This window comes from Papio anubis, chromosome 3 (genome assembly GCF_008728515.1).
Source record: "Papio anubis isolate 15944 chromosome 3, Panubis1.0, whole genome shotgun sequence".
Lineage (NCBI taxonomy): Eukaryota > Metazoa > Chordata > Mammalia > Primates > Cercopithecidae > Papio > Papio anubis.
Genome location: NC_044978.1, coordinates 35667838 through 35690069, shown reverse-complemented (window position 1 = coordinate 35690069; position 22232 = coordinate 35667838). Strand labels below are relative to the sequence as shown.

At 40.5% G+C, this 22232-nt stretch overlaps 1 protein-coding gene and 1 pseudogene across 19 annotated transcripts in view; both read left to right on the top strand.

Annotated features, from left to right (window-relative positions):
- Window positions 1-3323: 3323 nt before the first annotated feature.
- Window positions 3324-18414, top strand: LOC101014630 (annotated as a pseudogene).
- Window positions 18415-19305: 891 nt separating this feature from the next.
- TLR2 (toll like receptor 2) overlaps window positions 19306-22232 on the top strand; it is a 73152-nt gene continuing 70225 nt past the window's right edge. For 14 of the 19 annotated variants that reach the window (XR_001902956.3, XR_002522263.2, XR_002522262.2 and 11 more), the window contains exon 1: window positions 19306-21002. The gene's annotated coding sequence lies outside the window, so the exon portion shown is untranslated. The remainder of the gene's footprint in view (window positions 21003-22232) is intronic. The other 5 variants (XM_009207730.4, XM_017959142.3, XR_004182642.1 and 2 more) reach the window with 4 other exon arrangements.

Below are 22232 nucleotides of genomic sequence, written 5' to 3'. Positions count from 1 at the left end.
CAACAACAACAACAACAGAAAAACAACAAAAAACAAACATCAGGTACTGTTGGTAATTTACATGTGCCATCTCACCAAATTTTCATAACAACCCTATGAAGTCCATTTCACAGAGACGATAACTTGCTCAAAATCATGCAGTTAGCAAGATGGCTCAGAATCTCTATTCATAACCACTATACACACTGCCTTTGTTATGTTTCATGTTATCAGAAATGTTATTACTTTGGAATGTTATTTATCACAACAGACAAAACCTAATCAACAGACATCATCCTAACCTTCTAAAAGTCAATCTGAACAGTTTGACAGAATGAAAACTTAATGTAGACTAAGACCCCATTGTACCCAACTTTGTATACTCAAGGTTGATGAGGTACTATGCCTGCTATTCTCTAGTTACTTGGTGAGGCCATCACTAATCTCAGTAGATTCTGGGGATTTGAAGGCAGTGACCACTTGAATCAAAAAATAAAATGTTGACTACAAGCAGAGCAAGTAACTGTATGATATTCCTTTTCCCCAGGACAAATGTTTCCACTATTTTCATTCTGATCCATCAACAATGTGATTAGACTTCCTGGTCCCACTGCAAACCAGAGATGGAACTAAGTTCTCAGTTTAAATCCTAAGGCCATTCTTGAGAATAATAGCTAACACTGAGCATTTAACCAGGTTCTAGGCACTATATTCTGGATAAGAATTACCTCCATTTAATAAATGTGAAAACTGAGTCTTGGGAGATCTGCTCAGTTATAAAGATAATGTGGAAGAATTAAGATTTGAATCCAAGTCTGTCTGACCGCAAAACATTTGCCCTTGCAAACCACACTACATTGCTCCCATAATGTGGATGGTAGGCATGACTGAATTGTGCTGAGCCCGGGGAATCAGTGGACATAGCTTTGGATTTGAGGCGCATGGGCCAGAGTTGATGGCTGCCTTGAGACAATCCAGCAGCTGATTTATGGCAGTGATTCATAGTGGGTCCTTTACAGCAGGAGTCCCCAAGCAGGTACTGGTCCGTGGCCTGCTAGGAACCAGGCCGCACAGCAGGACATGAGAGGCAGGTGAGTGAGCATCACTGCCTGAGTTCTGCCTCCTGTCAAATCAGTGGCAGCATTAGATTCTCATGGGAGCATGAGCCCTATTGTGAACTGGGCATGCAAGGGATCTAGGTTGTGTGCTCCTTATGAGGTTCCTTATGAGAATCTAATGCCTCTGAAACCATTCGCCCCCACCTCCCTGGTCTGTGGAACTGGTCCCTGGTGCCAAAAAGTTGGAGACTGTTGCTTTAGAGCCAGTATAGCATATTTTTAAGATACTATATTTTAGTATTATGCAATAAATAAATGAAAAATTTGCAACGAAGAGTTCTTGCTATGTTGCAGGTCAGGGATGATGATGATGATGGTGATGATGGTGATGATGCTAGCTAACAACGATTGAATTCCTTCTTTGTGTCAAGCATTCTGTTAAGCACATTATATGCATAACCTCATTTAAACAGGAAAGAAAATCAACTGTCATTTGAGTGGTATCCTGTACTTGAGCCATTACTCAATCATCATTTGACTTCCTTCTTGGACTTAAAATAGTATATGGCATTATTTCAGGCAAGATTTGTTGTTGCCTCTCATTTGAGGCAATCGTACCTGAATTGTGCAATGCATTTGGGCAATATTTGTATGAAGAAACCATGTGACAAAATGGGAACATGCACACACACATACAAAACAAACAACAAAAAATAAATAAAAATAAAGAATTCAGCCTTTTCAGGAGAATCGCTTAAACCCAGGATGCAGAGGTTGTAATGAGTCAAGATCATGCTACTGCACTCCAGCCTGGGTGAATCAGCGAGACTCTGTCTCAAAAACAGCACAAAATTCAGCCTTTTGTATTATTTGAGTGTTTGGTTATGCTCTCATGGAATAACAAGATTATGAAAATGGGAAGTTGGTTTATGGAGATCTAGTGAAATGCATGGCATGTGGGCTTTGAAATCAAGTGGAGGTTCCAATCCCAACTATGTTACTTGGCAAGTTTGTGAACTCTTCTGAGCCTCCTTGACTAAAATGCAGATAATACCTGCCTCATAGACTTCTTATAGGATTAAACAAAAACACTTAAAACAACCAGAAGAGATCTTAGCTCAAGATAGGGTCTCAACAGAAGTAATTGACTTCCACTCCTCAACCTTATTTTGGATTCTACCTGCCAAACTCTACAATGTTTACTGACTTCTCCTTCCTTCACCCTCTGTTCTAGGTCCCATTTTTACAGTTTTGTATTTCCTAATTACTTTTATTTACTCATTTATTTATTCAAAGGTATTTACTGAACAACTGCTATATATGAGGTACTAGAACAAGCACTAAAGGAAACAATGGTAAGCTGAAACCAAACAAAATTCCTGAATTTGTGGAGAGAATAGACATTAATCACACAAGAAGGGAAAGAAAGCTACAAACTGAGCCTATGCTTTGAAGAAGAATCATCTAGACTGAAGAGTGAGGGGAAGTGAAGTTGGGTGGGGAGCCACAGAAGAAAAGAAGAGAATGAGCATGGTCTATAATCAGTGGAAATACCAAGTACTAAAATAGAGTAAGTAGTAATAAATACAAAGTGTCATTAAGTAATAAAATAAATTAAATAATATAGAAAATAAAGTAAATGTCGTGCAGTGTCTCGTAATAATAGAAATGCGTCTGTCATTACAGTGTAAATAATAAGTAAGTAAATAATGTCAGTAAGTAATAATAAAATTAAGTAGTAATAAATAAATTAAGTAAGTAATAAAGTAGAGATTAATAAAGTAATGTCAGCAATAAAATAAATTAGTAAATAGTAATGAAATTATAGTAATGTCGTAAATTAATAAGTAATAAAGTAAAATAATGTTAAATTAATAAAATGTCAGTAAATATAGAAATGTCATTACAGTCAATAAAATATCCATCGTAATGTCGTAAATTATCAATAATGCGTCATTAATGTCCGAGAATTAATAATAAATATCATGCTCATCGTCGTAAACCGAAGTGTAATAAAATATAAATGCGTAAAATGTCGTCGAAATTAATGTCATTAATAATCCGAATCGTCAGTGTCGTAATGTCGAAGAAATAAATAATGTCATCAAAATGTCGATAAAAATGCATCGTAATCACAGCCGAAATTATCACCATAATAAAGTATCGTAAAGATTAATAATATCCATCGTAAATATCATCGAAATTAAAATAAATGTCATTAAATTAAAGTAAATATCAGAAGGTGGTGGTGATGGTGGAGTTATTGATAATTGATGGAAATTAGTGATGGCAGTAGAAGTTGATGGCAATAATGTGGTGGTGGTGGTGATAGTGGAGGTACTGGTGATGGTGAAGGGAATGTGGTAGAAAGTAGCATTCAAAGCAGAGGGAATAGTATATTCAAAGAATCGGTAGAGGTGGAACCTCTGCACGTCTGAGAAGCTGAAAGACTAGTGTGGCTGGCATGTGGATGGTGAGAGAGAAGGAGCAGAGATCAAAAGGAAAGTAGAATCCACACCACAGACTCTGGAGGGCCTTGTAGAATATGTTAAGCATTTGAATCCTCATCCTAAGAACTAGATGCCACAGAAAAGCTTAAACATGGGGCGAGGTGCGGTGATCAGATTTGCATTGTGAAAAGATCATTCTAATTCTTTATGGTCCAATAATGGTAGCTACTAGCTACACATGGCTACTGAACACTTGAAATATTGCTAGTTTTAGTAGAGATGTAAAATAATCACAGGATTTCAAAGACTTAGTATAAAAAATGTAAAATATCTTATTAATTTAAAAATATTAATTATATCTTGAAAAAATATTTCAGATTAAATGTAATTAAAATCAATTTTAAAATTATTTATAAAAACAATTACTAGGCCAGGCGTGATGGCTCATGCCTCTAATCCTAGCACTTTGGGAGGCTGAGGTGGTAGGATTGCTTGAGCCCAGGAGTTTGAGACCAGACTGGGCAACATAGGGAGACCTTGTCTCCAATAAAACAAACAAAACAGTTAGCTGGATGTGGTGGCACACACCTATGGTCCCAGCTACTCGGGAGGTTAAGGCAGGAGGATCACTCGAGCCCAGGAGGTCGAGACTGCAGTGAGCCATTATCATGCCATTGTACTCCAGTCTGGGTGGCAGAGAAAGACCCTGTCTCAAAAAGAAACAAACAAAACCCATTTCTCCCACTTCCCCAAAAACCAATTACCTGTTTCTTGTCAACCTTTTAAAATATAGCTATTAAAAATTAAAAATTGGGGGTGGGCGTGGTGGCTCACACCTATAATCCCAGCACTTTGGAAGACCAAGGCGGGTGGATCACTTGATGTCAGGAGTTTGAGACCAGCCTGGTCAACATGGTGAAACCCCGTCTCTACTAAAAAATACAAAACTTAGCCAGGCATGTTGGTGGGCGCCTGTAATCCCAGTTACTCTGGAGGCTGAGAGAGGAGATTTTCTTGAACTCAGGAGGTAGAGGTTGCAGTGAGCCAAAATCATGCTACTGCACTCCAGCCTGGGTGACAGAGTGAGACTCCATCTCAAAATAATTATAATAAAAAAATTAAAAATTGCATATGTGGTTCCCATTGTATTTGAACTAGATGATGCTACTCTAAGTGCAGTGTGGAGAAGGTGCTACAGAGAAGGCACAGTAGATGAGAACATTTAGGAAGTTGTTTTCGTACTCCAAGAAAGAGAGGAGGAGGTAGCTTGAATTAAGATGATGGCAGTGGGAATAAAAAGAGTTGGATGAATTCAAGGTAAAATCAGCAGGACTAAGAGCTGCAGCAGATGCATCTGGATGGATGGGGAACTTCATGTTGAAATACAGAACACCAGAAATAAATCAGCCTTGGTGATATGATTTGGCTCTGTGTCCTCATCCGAATCTCATCTTGAGTTATATTCCCATAATTCCCAGGTGTTGTGGGAGGGACCTGTTGGGAGATAATTTGAATCATGGGGACAGTTTCCCCCATACTGTTCTCGTGGTAGTGAATAAGTCTCATGAGATCTGATGGTTTTATCAGGGGTTTCTGCTTTTGCATCTTCCTCATTTCCTCTTGCTGCCACCATGTAAGAAATGCCTTTCACCTCCTGCCATGATTCTGAGGCCTCCTCAGCCATGTGGAACTGTAAGTCCAATTGAACCTCTTTTTCTTTCCAGTCTCAGATATGTCTTTATCAGCAGTGTGAAAATGGACTAATACATCTGGCAAAAAATATTTTGAGCTCAGATTGGGACATATTGAATGTGCATGCTCTGAGACACCCAAGCAGACAAATGTCTCAAGTAGGCAGTTGCCTATCTAGATCTGGAGCTCAGGTGAGATATTTGGGCAAGAGATTTAAATTGGAACGTTATTGGGTTATGGACAGCATAAATGAGATTCATTAAGAAGAAAGCAGCCCGTGAGAAGTGGCCTCAGACCTAGACTTGGGAAATGGGGCAGGGAAGGATAACCTTGAAAAAGAGGGTTTAAAGGAAAGACTAAGTATATGGGCTCATACAAGCAAAGGGAGAGAATGTTTAAGAAAGGAGTGGCCAGCTGGGTGCAGTGGTTCACACCTGTAATCTCAGCACTTTGGGAGGCCAAGGGGGGTGAATCACCTGAGGTCCGGAGTTCCAGACCAGCCTGGCCAACATGGTGAAACCCCATCTTTACTAAAAATACAAAAAATTAGCCAGGTGTGGTGGTGTGTGCTTGTAATCCCAGTTACTTGGGAGGCTGAGGTAGGAGAATTGCTTGAACCTGGGAGGTGAAGGTTGCAATGAGCCTATGAGCCAATCAGCCTGGGTGACACAGCAAGACTTTGTATCAACAAAAAAAAAAAAAAAAAAAAAGAAAAAGGAAAAAAAAAGAAAAAGAAAGGAGTGGCTAATCACATCTGCTCTGAGAGGTTAAATAACATGAGGACCAAAAATTGTCTGGGGGAGTGAGCAATGCAGTGGTCCCTGGTAACCTTTGCAAGTGCTGTTTGGATGGAGTGATGGGGTGGAAGCCAGACTGGAATAGAGGGAAGACTGGGTAAAAGGAGAGGAGATAGAGACTGTAGGTACAGAAAACTCTTTAAAGGTGTTGGGCTGTGAAGTGGAGAGAGAGAGAAAGAGAAAAGCCTGAAAGAGACCAAAAAGATTTTTTGCTTGTTTTTCATTTTAAAAATAAATATGGAAAACTTGAGCATGTGTGAATATTGGTAGGAATGGTCTGGATAAGATGGAATAGTAGAACACAAGAGAAAAGGGAGGGATAATAAGCAGAGCATCTAGATAACATCTACATAGGACAAGTGGGTACCAAGCATCCTGGGAGGTCCCCTCTTTTACTGTGGTAGGAGGGTGGAGGGGGTGTGTGGGTAGAAGTTCAGGTCTGGGAAGTTAGAATTTCTCTAGATGGCTATAATTTTCTCTGTGAAATAAGCAATAAAATCATTCCTGGAAAGGGTGTGAGAAGGCAGAGGCTGCTAGTGGCTGGACAAGAGTGGAGTAAGCTTGAGAAAGCATTGCAGGAATTGCAAGAGAGCTGGCTCAAGAAGTACAGTAAAGTGCCTGGTCTCCTCTAAGAAGGCAGGTCACAGGGTTCTTTTAGGTTGGGGGTTTTGTCATATAGGGACATAAGGAAAAGAGACAGTGGTGGCTCCAGAATTTCTATTTGGTAGAGCTTTAGAAGAAGCAATCTGATTTGGGGATAGGAGGGCTTGAAGCATCTTGTACAGTATTTTACGTTAGGTATATTAAGAAAACATCAATTGTTCATATAGAAGAACAGGGAAGATGTAGGAAAATTGAGAATGAGGTAAAGCCCTCTCCTGCAATCTTGTGTTCACCAACACCACTGGAAAGAGAGTTTCTGGTTTTGGCAAGGGTGATATGGAGATTCTGAAGCCCGGGAGCTCTTCCAAAAGTCAGTAGGAAGGGCTGTGCACTGTCTGAACTTCCCTGAAGTAGTTCATTCCAGCATACCTGGCAGCTGGCATTCATGTTCAGACCATCTGGTGGCAACACTCAGGATGTTTTTTCCCCTATAAAAAGGGGTCAGATATCTCTTTTGCAATTAGCAATTTGGGGGCCAAGTATGACTCCCTATAGTATGCTATGAGAATGGGAAACCCAGGGATCTGCTGATTCTTCTGCTGTGAGCTCTAACTTGAACCAAGTGTTTGAGAAGAATGGAGGTAATAAATGGATTGGAGAGAGGAGGGATCAGTGGACTCTGATCAAGATGTAGGAAGTTTGAATGAGTCGTTTTGAAGGCTGGTTAACTGTAGGTAATGACAAAGTCCAGGGCGTGGCTGAAGTGGCAAAGAGGAGAGGATCCCTGCAGAGGAGGAGGTAAAGGAACTGAGCAGCCAGGGTGTTGGGTAGGTAATCTTTGGGAACACTGAAGGCATCGGGTCTCCTGGAAGATCTTGAGAAGAAGAAGACTCTGAGCAGGTCTTAAAGTCTTCAAAAAGTAAGAGGAGTAACTAGGAGGTCAGCAGATGGTGACAGAGGTTGAAGGGCATGAGGACAATGTGGTCCAATGGCATAAGACCAGAGCCTCATGGGAACTGGTTTTCTTACACCATGTTGCCCAGGCTGGTCTCAAACTCTTGGCCTCAAGTGATCTGCCCAGATGGACTTCCCAAAGTGCTAGGATTACAGGTGTAAGCCACCACGCCTGGCCTATTTTTAGTTAATTTTTTTTTCTAAGACAGAGTCTGGCTCTGTAACCCAGGCTGGAGTGCAGTGCCATGATCTTTGCTCACTGCAACCTCTGTCTCCTGGGTTCACGTGATTCTCCTGCCTCAGCCTCCTGAGTAGCTGGGAATACAGGCACCTGCCACCGTGGCTGGTTAATTTTTGTATTTTCAGTAGAGATGGGGTTTCACCATGTTGGCCAGGCTGGTCTGGAACTCCTGATCTCAGGCGATCCACCCACCTCGGCCTCCCAAAGTGGTGCGATTACACACGTGAGCCACCGTGCCTGGCTATTTTGAGTTTTTAAAGGAACCTCCATACTGTTTTCCACAGTGGCTGTATTAATTTACATTCCTACCAACAGTGTACAATGGTTCCCTTTTCTTCACATCCTTACCAGCTCTGATATTCTGTCTTTTTGATAAAAGCCATTCTGACTGGGTGAGATGGTATCTCATTGTGGTTTTGATTTGCATTTCTCTGATGATTCATGATATTGAACATTTTTTCCTATACCCATTGGCCATTTGTATATTTTCTTTTAGGAAATGTCTATTCATATCTGTTTTCCCATATTTTAATCAGGACTTTTTTTTTTTTTTTTTGCTATGGAGTTGTTTGAGCTCCTTATATATGCTGGTTATTAATCCCTTGTCAATGGATAGTTTGCAAATATTTTCTTTCATTCTGTGAGTTGTCTCTTTACTTGGTTGTTTTTCTTGCTGTGTGTAAGCTTTTTAGCTTGATAAAGTTCCATTTGTTTATTTTTGCTTTGATTGTCTGTACTTTTGAAATCTTATGGAAAAATTGTTTGCCCAGACCAATGTTCTAGAGTGGTCCCTAAAGGTTTCTTCTAGAACTTTCATAGCTTCAGGTCTTAGATATAAGTCTTTAATCCATTTTTATTTGATTGCTGTATATGGTCAGAGATAGGAGTTTAGTTTCATTCTTCTGCATATGGATATCCAGTTGTCTCAGCACCATTTATTGAAGAGACTGTGTACTCCCCATTATATGCTCTGGTGCCTTTGTCAAAAATTAGTTGGCTGTAAATGTGTGGATTTATAGCTGGGTTTTCCATGCTGTTCCATTGGTCTATGTGTCTTTTTTTTAATGCCAATATCATGCTGATTTTGTTACTATGGCTTTGTAGTATATTTTGAAGCCAGATAGAGCTATGCCTTTGGCTTCATTCTTTTTGCTCCGGACTGCCTTGGCTATTTAGAGTCTTTTGTGGTTCCATATAAATTTTAGGATTGTTTTTCTATTTTCGTGAAGAATGTCATTAGTCTTTTCATAAGGATTGCACTGAATCTATAAATTATTTTGGGTAGTATTGTCATTTTAACAATATTAACTCTTTCAATACATGAGCATGAAATATCTTCCCATTTTTTGGTGTGTGTTCTCTTTAACTTCTTTTTCCAGTATGTTATGATTTTTCTTGTATGGATAAATGAAATTGCAGATTGTTCACTGTTAGTATATATAAATGCTACCAATTTTTTTTTTTTTTTTTTTTTTTTTTTTTTGAGACAGGGTCTGGCCCTGTCATCCAGAATGGAGGGCAGTGATGTGATCTCAGTTCACTACAACCTCCACCTCTGGGGCTCAAGCAATCCTCCCACTTCAGCCTCCCAAGTAACTGCAGGTGCATACCACCATTGCAAGGTAATTTTTATATTTTTTTGGTAGAGACAGGGTTTCACCATGTTGCCCAGGCTGGTTTTGAGCTCAAGCCATTTGCCTGCCTCTGCCTCCCAAAGTGCTAGGATTATGAAGTGAGCTACCGTGCCCAGCACCACTGATTTTTTGATTTTTTGATTTTGTATCCTGCAGTTTTACTGAATTTGTTCATTAGTTCTAATAGCTTTTGTGTGTATGTGTGTGTGTGTGTGTGTATGTGTTTAGTTTTTCCTAAATATAAGATCATGTTATCTGTGTACAAGCCAGATTTGATTTCTTCCTTTCTAACTTGGGTGCCCTTGATTTCTTTCTCTTGCCTAAATTCTCTCACCAGTACTTCCAGTATTATGTTGAATAAAAGCTGTCAAAGTGGGTATCTGTGTCTTGTTCCAGGTCTGAGAGAGGAGACTTTCCATTTTCCCCCATTCAGTATGACATTGGCTGTGGGTTTGTCATATATGGTGAGTTATATTCCTTCTATACCTAGTTCATTGAAGCTTTTTTTTATCATAAAATGATGTTGAATTTTATCAAATGCTTTTTCAGCATCTATTAAAAAGATCATATGGTTTTCATTCTTGGTTCTGTTAATGTGACAAATCACACATATTGATTTGCTTACGTTGAACCATTCTTGCATCCCTTGGACAAATCCCACTTGATCATAGTGAATGATCTTTTTAATGTGCTGTTGGATTCAGTTCGCTAGTATTTTGTTGAGGATTTTTGTGTCTATGTTCATCAGTGATATTGACCTGTAGTTTTTGTTGTTGTTGTTGTTGTGTCCTTCTCTGGTTTGGGCCTCAGGACAATGTTGGTTTTGTAGAATAAGTTTGGGAGAATTCCCTCCTCGTCAATTGTTTTTGAAGACTTTGACTAGAATTAGTATTAGTTCTTTAAATATTTGGTAGAATTTAGTAGTGAAGCCATCAGGTCCTGGGGTTTTCTTTGAGATAGACTTTTTATTATGACTTTGGTCTCATTACTTGTTATTGGTTTATTGAGGTTTTCTATTTATTCACAATTCAGTCTTGGTAGGTTGCATGTGTCTAGGAATTTACCCATTGCTTCTAGGTTTTTCAATTTGTTGGTGTATAGTTGTTCATACTAGTCTGTAATGATTCTTTGTATTCTGTGATATCAATTGTAATGTCCCCTTTTCATTTCTAATTTTATTTATTTATTTCTTCTTTTTTCTTAGTCTAGCTAAAGGTTTGTTGACTTGATCTTTCAAAAAGCCAACTTTTTTTTTGTTGGTCTTCTGTATGGTTTCTTTAGTCTCAATATTATTTATTTCTGCTATGATCTTTATTATTTCTTTCCTTCTATTTTTGGTTGGTGTGAAAGTTAATACTGAGTGTCAACTTGATTCGATTGAAGGATGCAAAATATTGATCCTGGGTGTGTCATGACGGTGTTGCTAAAAGAGATGAACATTCGAGTCAGTGGACTGGGAAAGGCAGACCCACCCTTAATCTGGGTGGGCATAATCTAATCAGCTGCCAGTGGGCTAGAATATAAGCAGGCAGAAAAATGTGAAAAAGAGAGACTGGCCTAGCCTCCCAGCCTACATCTTTCTCCTGTGCTGGATGCTTCCTGCCCTCTAACATTGCACTCCAAGTTCTTCAGTTTTGGAACTCAGACTGGGTCTCCTTGCTTCTCAGCCTGCAGACAGCCTATTGTGGGACCTTGTGATCATGTGGGTTAAAACTGAAAAAACTTCCCGTCATATATACATACATATTTTAAATATATATATGTGTGCATATATATACAAATATTCTATTAGTTCTGTCCCTCCAGAGAACCCTAATACAGTTAGTTCTTGCTTTTCTAGTTCCTTGAAGTGCATCATTAGGTAAATTTATTTGATGTATATTTACTTTCTTGATGTAGACATTTGTTGCTATAAACCTCCTTCTTGGTATTGCTTTTGCTGTCTTATAGATTTAAATTTGTTATGTTTCCATTTTCATTTGTTTCAAGAAATTTTAATTTTTTCTTCTTAAGTTCTTCATTGACATTCAGGAGCATGTTTCATTTTTATGTGTGTGTGTAGTTTCCAATATTCCTCTTGTTATTGACTTCTAGCTTTATTCCATTGTGGTCAAAAACAATACTTGATATGATTTCTCCTTTTTTGAGTTTGTTGAGACTTGTTTTGTGGGCTAAAATATGGTAGACTCTGGAGAATGTTCCATGTACTGATTCAAAAGAATGTATACTCTGCAACAGTTGGGTGAAATGCTCTGCAAATGTCAGTTAGGTCTATTTGGTCTAATGTGTAGTTTAATTCTGATGTTCCCTTGTTGATTGGCTGCCTGTATGACTTGTCCATTGAAGTCCCTTACTATTACTGAATTGCAGTCTATCTCTCCCTTGAGCTCCATTAGTATTTGCCTTATATACTTTGGTGCTCTGGTATTGGGTGCATAGATATTTATAATTGCTATAGCCTCTTGCCAAATTTACCCCTTTATTATTATATAGTGTCCTTATTTGTCTCTTTTTATAGTTTTTTACTTTATTTTATCTAAGTATAGCTACTCCTGGGTTTTTTTTTTTTTTTTTTTTGGTTTTTACTTACATGGAATATCATTTTTCATCACTTCACTTTCAGTTTATGTGAGTCTTTATAGATGAGGTGGGATTCTTACAGTTGGATCTTGTTTCATTATCCAGTCATTTTATGTCTTCTAATTGAAGAATTAAATCCATTTACATTTAGTGTTATTATTGATAAGGGCTTACTACTGCTATTTTGCTGCATGTGTTCTCCTTTTTAAACTCCTTTCTTACTGTCTTCCTTTGTGGTTAAGTGATTGTTTTGGTAGTATGTTTTAATTTGTTGCTTTTTATTTTTAGTGTATCTATTATAGGTTTTTGCATTGTGGTCACCATGAGGCTTACAAAAAATGTTTTATAGATATAACAAGTTATTTTAAAGGGATGACAATTTATCTTAGATCATAAAAAAAGAATAGAAACGAAGAACAAACTATCCTTCTATACTTTAACTCCAATATCCACCACATTTTGACTTTTCTTTTCTCAATTTACATGTTTTTATATTGCCTATCTCTAAATAGGTTGCTATAGCTATTATTGTTTTTCATATACTTGCCTTATAGGTTTCCTACTAGAGTTTGAGTGGATTGCATACCATAATTATAGCACTGGAGTATTCTAGGGTTGTCTTTGTACTAGTGGGTTTTATACCGTCAAATGTTTTCTTTTGGCATGTTATTGTTTTTTTTTCTTTCAAATTGAAGAACTCCCTTTAGCATTTCTTGTAAGACAGGTCTGGTGGTTGTGAATTCTCTTAGCTTTTGTTTGTCTGGGAAGAGTTAATTTCTCTTTCATATTTGAAGAACAGCTTTTCCAAATATAGTATTCTTGGGTGGCAGGGTTTTTTCAGAACATTGAAAATGCTGTTGCACACCCTCCTGGCCTGTATGGTTTTCGTTGATAAGTCTGTTGCCAGATGAACTGGAGTTTCTTTATATGTTACTTGCTTCTTTTCTCTTGCTGCTTTTAGGATCCTCTCTTTATTCTTGACGTTTGGGAGTTTGATTATTTTATGCTTTGATGTAGTCTTATTTGGGATGAATCTGTTTGGTATTCTCTGACCTTCCTCTACATGGATATTTCTATCTTTCTCAATTTTTGGAAAGCTTTCTGTTACTATTTATTTGAATATGCTTTCCATCCCTTGCTCTTGCTCAACTACCTCTTGAACAACAATACATTTTAGATTTGGTCATTTCCATGTTTTTTAGGTAATCTTTATTCCTGTTCAATCTTTTTTCTCTTTTGACTGTGTGATACTGAATAGCCTATCTTCAAGCCAACTGATTCTTTCCTTTGCTTGATCTATTCTGCTGTTGAGAGCCTCTAATAAATTTTTCATTTCAGCAAACGTATTCTCAGTTCCAAGATTTCTGTTTGATTTTTAAAATTATTATTTCAGTCTCTTTTTAAAATTTCTTTGATAAATTTCTGAATCACTTTTCTGTGTTATCCTGAAGGCCACTGTGTTTCCTTAAAATTGCTATTTTGAATTATTTGTCAGAGAGGTCGTGTATCGCCATCTTCTTAGGGCCTGTTACAGGTATCTTGCTTTGTCCAGTTAGGGAGGTTTTGGTTCCCTATTTGCTGTTGTTTTTTGTGGATATACATCTATGTCTTTGCTTTGAAGGATTTGTTATTTATTCCAGTCTTTTCTGGCTTGTTTTGGTTTTTACTTGGTATATTTGCCTAGAGATTCCTTGTAATTTACTTGTTAATTTCTTATTTCCCCCACCACTAAGTTGCTGCCTCCTTTTTGATGCTAGATGATGCCTTAAGCACAGGTTTGCCTCAGCTCTAGCAAAGAATCAGAGTGCTGTGAGTCCCAAATGGAAGAAGTCCCAGTGGGGATATCTTGCCAGTGTGGGAAGGCTGGCTAGAGGTTCATGCCCAAGGGACCTGTGGAAAATACTTCCTACAGTTGGTGCTGCTCAACAGTCACTCTGATTTGGCATCTCCTTAGGCTTAATTACAGAACAGAGTTTCCTGGGCTAGGCAAGGTAGTCCCACCTCTCACCTTGTCTTTTGCTGTTTGCAGGGATATTTCTCTCTTCAGGCACTTGTGATGTTTTCTGTGGGTTGAGGCAGGTACAGGTCTCCTGCTAGGGAACTCAAGGTGATGGGGAAGCTGATTGTCTACCTCTATCTCACTTTTTCCAGGGTAGAAACTGAGTTGGGAGGAATTTTTCCCATGCTTCATGACAGGCAGATTGTGGGGAGGGGCATCGTGGATGTAGAAATCTGATTCTCTTAGTCTATTCCAGGCTTTTTCACTTGTCTGTGGCCCCCGGAACTGACTCATCCTCATATTTGAGTTCTGGGGTATTGCTGGTGATAATCTCTGCACTGTCTATTTGTTTTGAGTTTTCTGTGGACAGGAAAATGAAGCCAGTATGCCACCATTTTGGAACTGAAATTCTCCAAAGTATACATTTTAAGTCGCTATGATAAGCAACTCTTATAGGCCAAATTCTTTTAAACATGACAAGTTTTAAAAATCAAGTATCCACAGATTCTTTAACACAAAATATTAATATAAATACTAATTATACATCTTCCAGAGGTTGCACCTGGAAACTTTTTGGAGTGAGTAAGACTGTCCATATAATTGCCCAATAGGATGGCAGCCTTGCAGGCTTTGAAAGATTCTTACGCACCCATAGGAAACGATTACATCATTGTATGTAATTTGGGGAATTCCTTCTTAGATATTTGGCAAGCGATATTGGGTGAGAAGCTGACAGGACTCTTGTCTATGACCCTGACCAGTCCACACTGAGCTCTAGTTATACTTAATAATAGGAACTGAATGAAAAGAAAACAGTGGCTACACAGCTTGTTCCTGACTTTGAATCATATCATGACTCATTGTTTTTCCATCTACATGGAAGTTGGCAACCCCTACACAGACTGGCATACCACAGAGAGAGAGAGAGACAGACAGACAGACAGACATGCGGAGTCTTGCTGTGTCTTGCTCAGGCTGGAGTGCAGTAGTGCGATCTCAACTCACTGCAGCCTCTGCCTCTCAGGTTCAAGCGATTCTCCTGTCTAAGCCTCCCAAGTAGCTGGGAACACAGGCCTGCACCACAATACCCAGCTAATTTCGTATTTTTAGTAGAGATGGGGTTTCACCACGTTGGCCAGGCTGGTTTCAAACTCCTGATCTCAGGTGATCCACCTGCCTCGGCTTCCCAAAGTGTTTGGATTAAGGCGTGAGCCAGGCTATTTAAACACATTTTCAAGGCGCTCCAAATAAGTTAGAACTTGATAAAATTCTGCTTTCTTTTCATGTTCTTCTCTGAAGTGGTCTGAAAGGCCATATAACCCTTATTGTATTAAAATGATACCAGTCACTCATGGTTTTGCTTGACTACGTGGGTGAAAATAGTGCACTATATTTCTTCATTCCCATCTTTAAATGAAGTCAGCTCTTCTGCGGTGGAGGCAAGATGTCAGTCAAGGGGCCTGGTCTAGGCTTCTCTCCCCTGAAGTCTTGTCTCTGCAATGGCCACTTCAGATGTTTATACTCCATTCCTCCAGGCCTAGCCCATATTCTGAAAAGGCAAGGCAATCCACCACTCAACAAGTATTCATTGAGTGCCTGCCATGTTCTTAGTGATGAGAATAGTTCAGTGCATAAAAGAAAACAAAATCCCTGCCCCCATGGGATTTACATCCAGTCACACTTAGCAGACGTGTGTGAATCTGGAAGGACCTTTTCTATAGCCTGATAGAATTCTTACAACAGGTGAAAACTACTTGCCTTGTCTTTGGAAGTCTTGTGCATTTGGATCTATCCCTTAACAACTAACCTTGTCTATCATCCTCACAGTCTGGCCCTTTACTTCTGGGATAGTCCATCAGAGACTTGAGGAAAAGTTTCTTTCTCTTTCTTTTTCCATTTTTCCAAATTTAAATTCATGAAATATATACAAGTTCTCTAAATTAAAAGACAACAGGATATTTTACCGACTTTCTGTTCTGAACTAACTTAAAATTTATGTTTCTAATCCCCAGACATATGAACTAAAAAGGCTGAAATAAATATAGATCAGTCATGTGAGCTGACATATGAAGCAGTCAGCTTTACTCTGAGGGGTTTTGGTTGATCTTTCAAGTTTCTAAAAGTATTTGGAAGTGGAAAGCACTGTTCTTCATATGAAATAAAAGGAAGAAAAAAGGACCTTACAGTCAGACTCATTGTCAAAAAACTAATATTAAGATAAGCTGAAGGAATCAAACAAGAGCATTTGCAAATCACTTGTTGGAGGTAAAGCTGGAAGCCTGTGCAGTTCAGGAAAATGGAAGATGAGATGGCTGAGATCCCATGAACAGACCAGGCCCAATAGAAACTATAATAACAACAGAGCTCAGTTACAGGAATTTTCGATGATGACAGAATTTTAAAGACATGCTTCTTCCTTTGTATTGACTAAAGATCTTCAGGTTGAAAGTGTCAAGATATGCTTAATAGAATCATCCTCTGTTGCAATATTCAAAATCATCAGGATACTTAGATCTCAGTGAAAAATTGATGGTTGAAGAATAACTGAAGTATTCAGTCCATAAGGAAACCTGAAGCTCCCTACACACCTTGAATTTCATGCTAAATAATCTACAAGTTCTGGAAAATGCTGCTTACTCTAGAAAAACTGACTAACCTTGATCTTGGTCAGCATATACTTGGTTCTTTACATATCACTTATCAATTTTCAGAAAGGGAAGAATACTTGAACGTATCCAATACAAAAATTCACAATTTAACCAATTGTTTCCCAGATACGAAGCTTACTAGATGTGAGCATTGTAAACTTTTATTTAGCTGCAACTTAAAGAACTTGACATTTTCAGATACGTGTTGAAGACTCTCCCAGATGCTTTCTCCCTCTTTGAGAAGAAGCAGGAAAAGAAAACTTTCTCTAAAGGGCAACTTGACTCTTTTCACACACTGAAGACTTTGGAAGCTGGTGGCAACAACTTCATTTGCTCCTGAGAATTCCTCTCCTTCACTCAGGAGTAGCAAGCGCTGGCCAAAATTCTTATCGGTTGGCCAGAAAACTACCTGTGTGACTCTGCATCCCATGTGCACGGCCAACAGGTTCATGACGTCCGTCTCTTGGTATTGGAGTGCCATAGGGCAGCACTGGTGTCTGGCATGTGCCGTGCCCTGTTCCTGCTGATCCTGCTCATGGGGGTCCTGTGCCACCGTTTCCAAGGCCTGTGGTACATGAAAATGATGTGGGCCTGGCTCCAGGCCAAAAGGAAGCCCAGGTAAGCTTGCAGCAGGGACATCTGTTATGATGCGTTTGTTTCTTATAGTGAGCGGGATGCCTACTGGGTGGAGAACCTTATGGTCCAGGAGCTGGAGAACTTCAATCCCCCCTTCAAGTTGTGTCTTCATAAGCGGGACTTCATTCCCGGCAAGTGGATCATTGACAATATCATTGACTCCACTGAAAAGAGTCACAAAATGTTGTGTTTTCTGAAAACTTTGTGAAGAGTGAGTGGTGCAAGTATGAACTGGACTTCTCCCATTTCCGTCTTTTTGATGAGAACAATGATATTGCCATTCTCCTTCTTCTGGAGCCCATTGAGAAGCCATTTGCCTTAGTCCATCTGGGCTGCTATAGCACAAATGCCAATAGTCTGGGTAGTTTATAGATAACAGAAATTCATTTCTTACAGATCTAGAGGCTGGCAAGTCCAAGATCAAGGTGTTGGCAGATTTGGTATCTGGTGAGGAATTCTTCCAGGCCCAAAGACAGCTGTCTTCTCACTGTGTTCTTACATGGTGGAAGGGGTGAGGGAGCTGTCTGAAGTTTCTTTTGTAAGGGAACTAATCCTGTTCAGGAAGCTTCTGCCCTCATGACCTAATCACCCACCAAAGGGCCCACCTCCAGTACCTCACATTGGGGGTTAGGATTTCAATAGCTGAATTTCAGGAGGACACACGCCTTCAGTCTATGGCTAGGATCATTCCCCAGCACTTCCGTTAAGCTTCAGAAGATAATTAACACCTAGACCTTTCTGGAATGGCCACTAATGAAGCTCAGCAGGAAGGGTTTTAGTGAAAGAAAAATTCTAGTTTTTAAAAGGAAGATATATACCACATGAAATATTCTCAGTTTTCAGAACTAGGTTCTATGTTAATTTAGAAGTTTACTACTATTATTTTGCATAGGTAGTATTTTTGAAATGTCTCCAAAAATTACAGACATATTGACATCTGTTCAGAGTAAAAAAATTTTGAAGAATGTATGTTCATGTATAAAGATCTGTAAAATAATGCAGGATTTCTGACATATTTTCATTAAGTGGTTTTTGGTGGATGAGTTTGTTGTTATTTTATTTGACAATTACAAAATACTTTATGTGAAAAAGACATAGACTGTGTGTTTTGTTTTGTTTTTTTGAAACAGGGCCTCACTCTTATCTCCCAGCCTCAACCACCTGGACTCAAATAATCCTCCCACCTCAGCCTCCTGAGTAGCTGGGGCTACAGGGACAAACCACCATGCCTGGCTAATTTTTGAATTTTTGTAGAGATGGGGTCTCCCTATTTTGACCAGGCTGGTCTCAAACTCCTGGACTCAAGTGATCCTCCTGCCTTGGGTTCCCAAAGTGCTGGGATTACAGGTGTGAACCACTATGTTTGCCTTGTGGTTTTGGATAACTTTCGGATAACAGTTTAGGATTTCAGTTAGATGCTCAAAACTATGAATATATACAATGAAAGTTACCCTTTCCCCAAATATTAATACATTTCATATGCCGTGTTGATTTTCTAACTTTAATCAACATTTTTTTTTTTTTTTTTTTGGTAGAGAGTTATAGGAGGTATTATATCTAGATACAGAAGGAGATTTGGAGTCTAACCTGGGATTTGCCACATGTTAACTATGAGCCATGCAACTAACTCTGGGCAAGTTCTCTAATCACTTTAACCAAAGGAATAATAATATCAGAATTATTTATTGCATGTGTTATTGTAAGATTCAGATGAAATAACAGATGTGAAGGTGCTTTGAAAATGTCAAGAACTAGGCTGGGTGCGGTGGCTCACACCTGTAATCCCAGCACTTTGGAAGGCCTAGGCGGGTGGATCACTTGGTGCCAGGAGTTCGAGACCAGCCTGGTCAACATGGCAAAACCCCGTCTCTACTAAAAATACAAAAGCTAGCCAGGCATGGTAGTGTACGCCTGTAATCCTACCAACCTGGAAGACTGAGGCAGAGATCTGCTTGAATCTGGGAGGTGGAGACTGTAGTGAGCCAAGATTGCACCACTGCACTCCAGCCTGGGTAACAAAAGGAGACTCCATCTCAGAAAAAAAAAAAAAAAAAAAAAAAAATGTCAAGAACTGAACAAGTATAAGGACTGTGTCTGAGTTGGATGTGCTAATAGCTTTGTGGACTGTGTACAACTACCTTCAGTATACGCAGAGGACACTGATAATAATTTGTGGCTAAATAAATGATTTCTACTTGACTTTGCCAGAATATTCTAATTGACTTTGGGATTACAGAGCAATAGCATCAAAATTCATCTTAGGCAGTTCAACTAAGGAAGAGAAATAGAGAAAAAACAAATTTTTAGTTTCAGGAGAAATAATTTGAAGGAAGTTTTCTTGTGTCAGAAATCATAAGGTAGAGAGCTGGAGATTTGGAATTAATAAGAAAGCATTTTCAGCCAGCTGGACAACCTGATGGTCAGGATAAAGAAAAATAGTAACATAGTGACCTGTATACAAAAACCTCTCAATTTCATGTTTATGTCTATTGATTAAGTTTCCCTGATGTTCCAACCATCAGAGAGGATTAGGGATGTGGAACAGAGTAGGAGAAGCAGCCCTAGATTTAAGGTAAAATTCTGGTTTCAAATCTCAGTTCTGTCATACATAATACAATTCGTATGACATTTTCTTGTGTAAGGGAGATACAAGGATGCTTGCTCTGCTTCATATCTCACTTTGTGAAAATCAAATGTAATTATGAATATAAAAGGTAGATTATTAATATTAAGGCAGTTGAATTTTAAAAGCTTGTTTTCTTCCCTTATACGTATTCCTAACCGTGGAGACAGCTAGGTTCTGTGGCAATGAAGAAAATTGATCGATGACTGTGTTTGATATTACTTCGGGAAATAGGGATGGAATGGGAGCAAGGAAAGGACTTAGCTTCAAACTGTAGATAGAAGTGGGAAGCCCAGATCTTTTCATGATGAGAACTCGGATGGAATGTACGTGCTAGAGATGGTGCACCAGTAAGGACTGTCACAGGATTGGGGAAAAAAAATCCGGGGCTGTCCTTATCTGTTCCCTTAGGCAAAATCATTCTGTGTTAGTCTGGAGGGTGACTGGTGAACCTATTTTAATACAGGAGAGCACAGACTTCTGGGTGGAAGTGGACCCTGGAGATGTACTGGCAGGTAAATAGAGTGTGGAAAAGCGGGGAAAGGAGAAGTGTGATTCACAAGCCTGAATTTGGGCTTCCATGGATGGAGAAGCATCAAGAGTGGAGTTTAAAGACGGTGTGTTTCAGGTGATGTGAGGTCCTGGATACCTGAAGCTTCAAGAAAATACTGGTTGGGCACGGAGCCTTCCCTCTGATTGCCATTCCCACACAGGCCTCCTGTGGCCTCTCGCTTCGCTTTTCCCTGACCGGAACCTCAGCCAAGCCCCCAGCTCTCTTCTTCGACCCAGCCTTCCACGGGGCAGCAATCCGGGCAGGACCTGCCTCTGGCCTGTCGCAGCCTAGCTCACGGTCCGGGCGGGAGCCTGCCGGGAAGCGCCGCCGCGGTGGCTCGCTCTGGGCCACCTGCCTGGAGCGCGGCGCGAGGTCCAGCGCTCCCTCCTGCTGCGCGGCGGCGCGCGTGCCCCGTGGAAGGGGCGTTCCCGCACCCCAGAAGGAGGGGGCGCCCGGCCGCGCGGACTTTCCCTTTCGCTTACTTCCTAGTCCCGGGCAGGCCGGCTCGGAGGCAGCGAGAAAGCTCAGCCAGGCGGCTACTCGGCGTCCTCCCAGGTAAGTTGCGCGCGCCGCTAATGGTCTCTCTGCACCCCTTCCTGGGGTCCGGTCGGGAAGAGGTAGAAGGGAACCGCGGCCTGGTCACGGACTCCGGGGACCCCGGGCTCCCACTCGGTTGCACCTGGGCCCCTAGCTCCTGTCTGGGCGGGGACGGCGGGGAGTGCATCAGGCCCCCGGGATGCCGGTGCTTCTCTGCGCCGCCCGGTGCGGGAATGTGGACACTAGCGAAAACGGCTCAGGTTCGCCCTCGGGAGAAGCAGGAACTACACGGAAAGGGAGCCCGCAGGTCCTGCGGAGCCCGAGGTCCGGACCCCGTGAGTGCAGTGCAAATGGGCTGTGGCTGGGCGGAGCGCCCTTCTAGCCTTGCAGGCCCCTGGGGGTCGCCGTGGCGAGCTTCCGCCTGGGCTCCGGGCTGCTGGCCGCCACCTCCCTCGGGAGGCCCTGGCCCAGCCCTCCCGTTTCCCTGATTCCCGGTAGGGTCGCCCTCCCCGCCTCTTGGCCCCTCTTGGCTCGGAGCGTGGATGACAAAGATTGGGTAAAGGCTTTCAACGAGCCAGTGGAGTTGAATGCTAGCGTCTCGCGGGGGGTGTGTCCTCTGTCACTGGTTACTGCTAGGATGGAGCTTGGATTTTGGTCATCGTGGCTCAGAGGTGGGAAAGGTTCCGTGCTCTGGGTCTGTCCAGGACCCTGACTCCCTAACCCAAGTCTGGCCTCTGCTCCCTGGCAGGCTTCACCCCACCTCTGCGTTCCTTCATTCTTAGGATGTGCGAGTTAGGTATCTGATTAGAAAACAACTTACAGCGTTTAAGCAAAGTCGAGTTCTTCAAGTAAGGATGCTTTGAAGTGCCCTTTATAACTTCTTCAGTTTCTATAAATACGAACTTGTATTTAGAGCTTAAATGCAAGCCAGGAAAGTCTTTTTCCTGTTTGAAAGAGAGAGAAAAAGAGAGAAAGAGGTGATCGGAGGTGGTGGGTGGGAGAGGAGAAAGAGAAGGAGAGTAATTGTTCTGGGTGTAGACAACTCAGTTTGCTGAGATGACTTTAATCTTTTGACTCTGTTATTAAGATTTTTACCAAAGAGCAACTGTAGATATGGTGGCCTGACTTGAAGGGACAGACCAAACAAAACACAAAACATAACAAACAACAACAAAAGCAAGAGCAGAAAATATTGGAAAATGATTTATTCACCAATATTTTAAAGTTTCTTCCTGTTCTAAGCAAAGA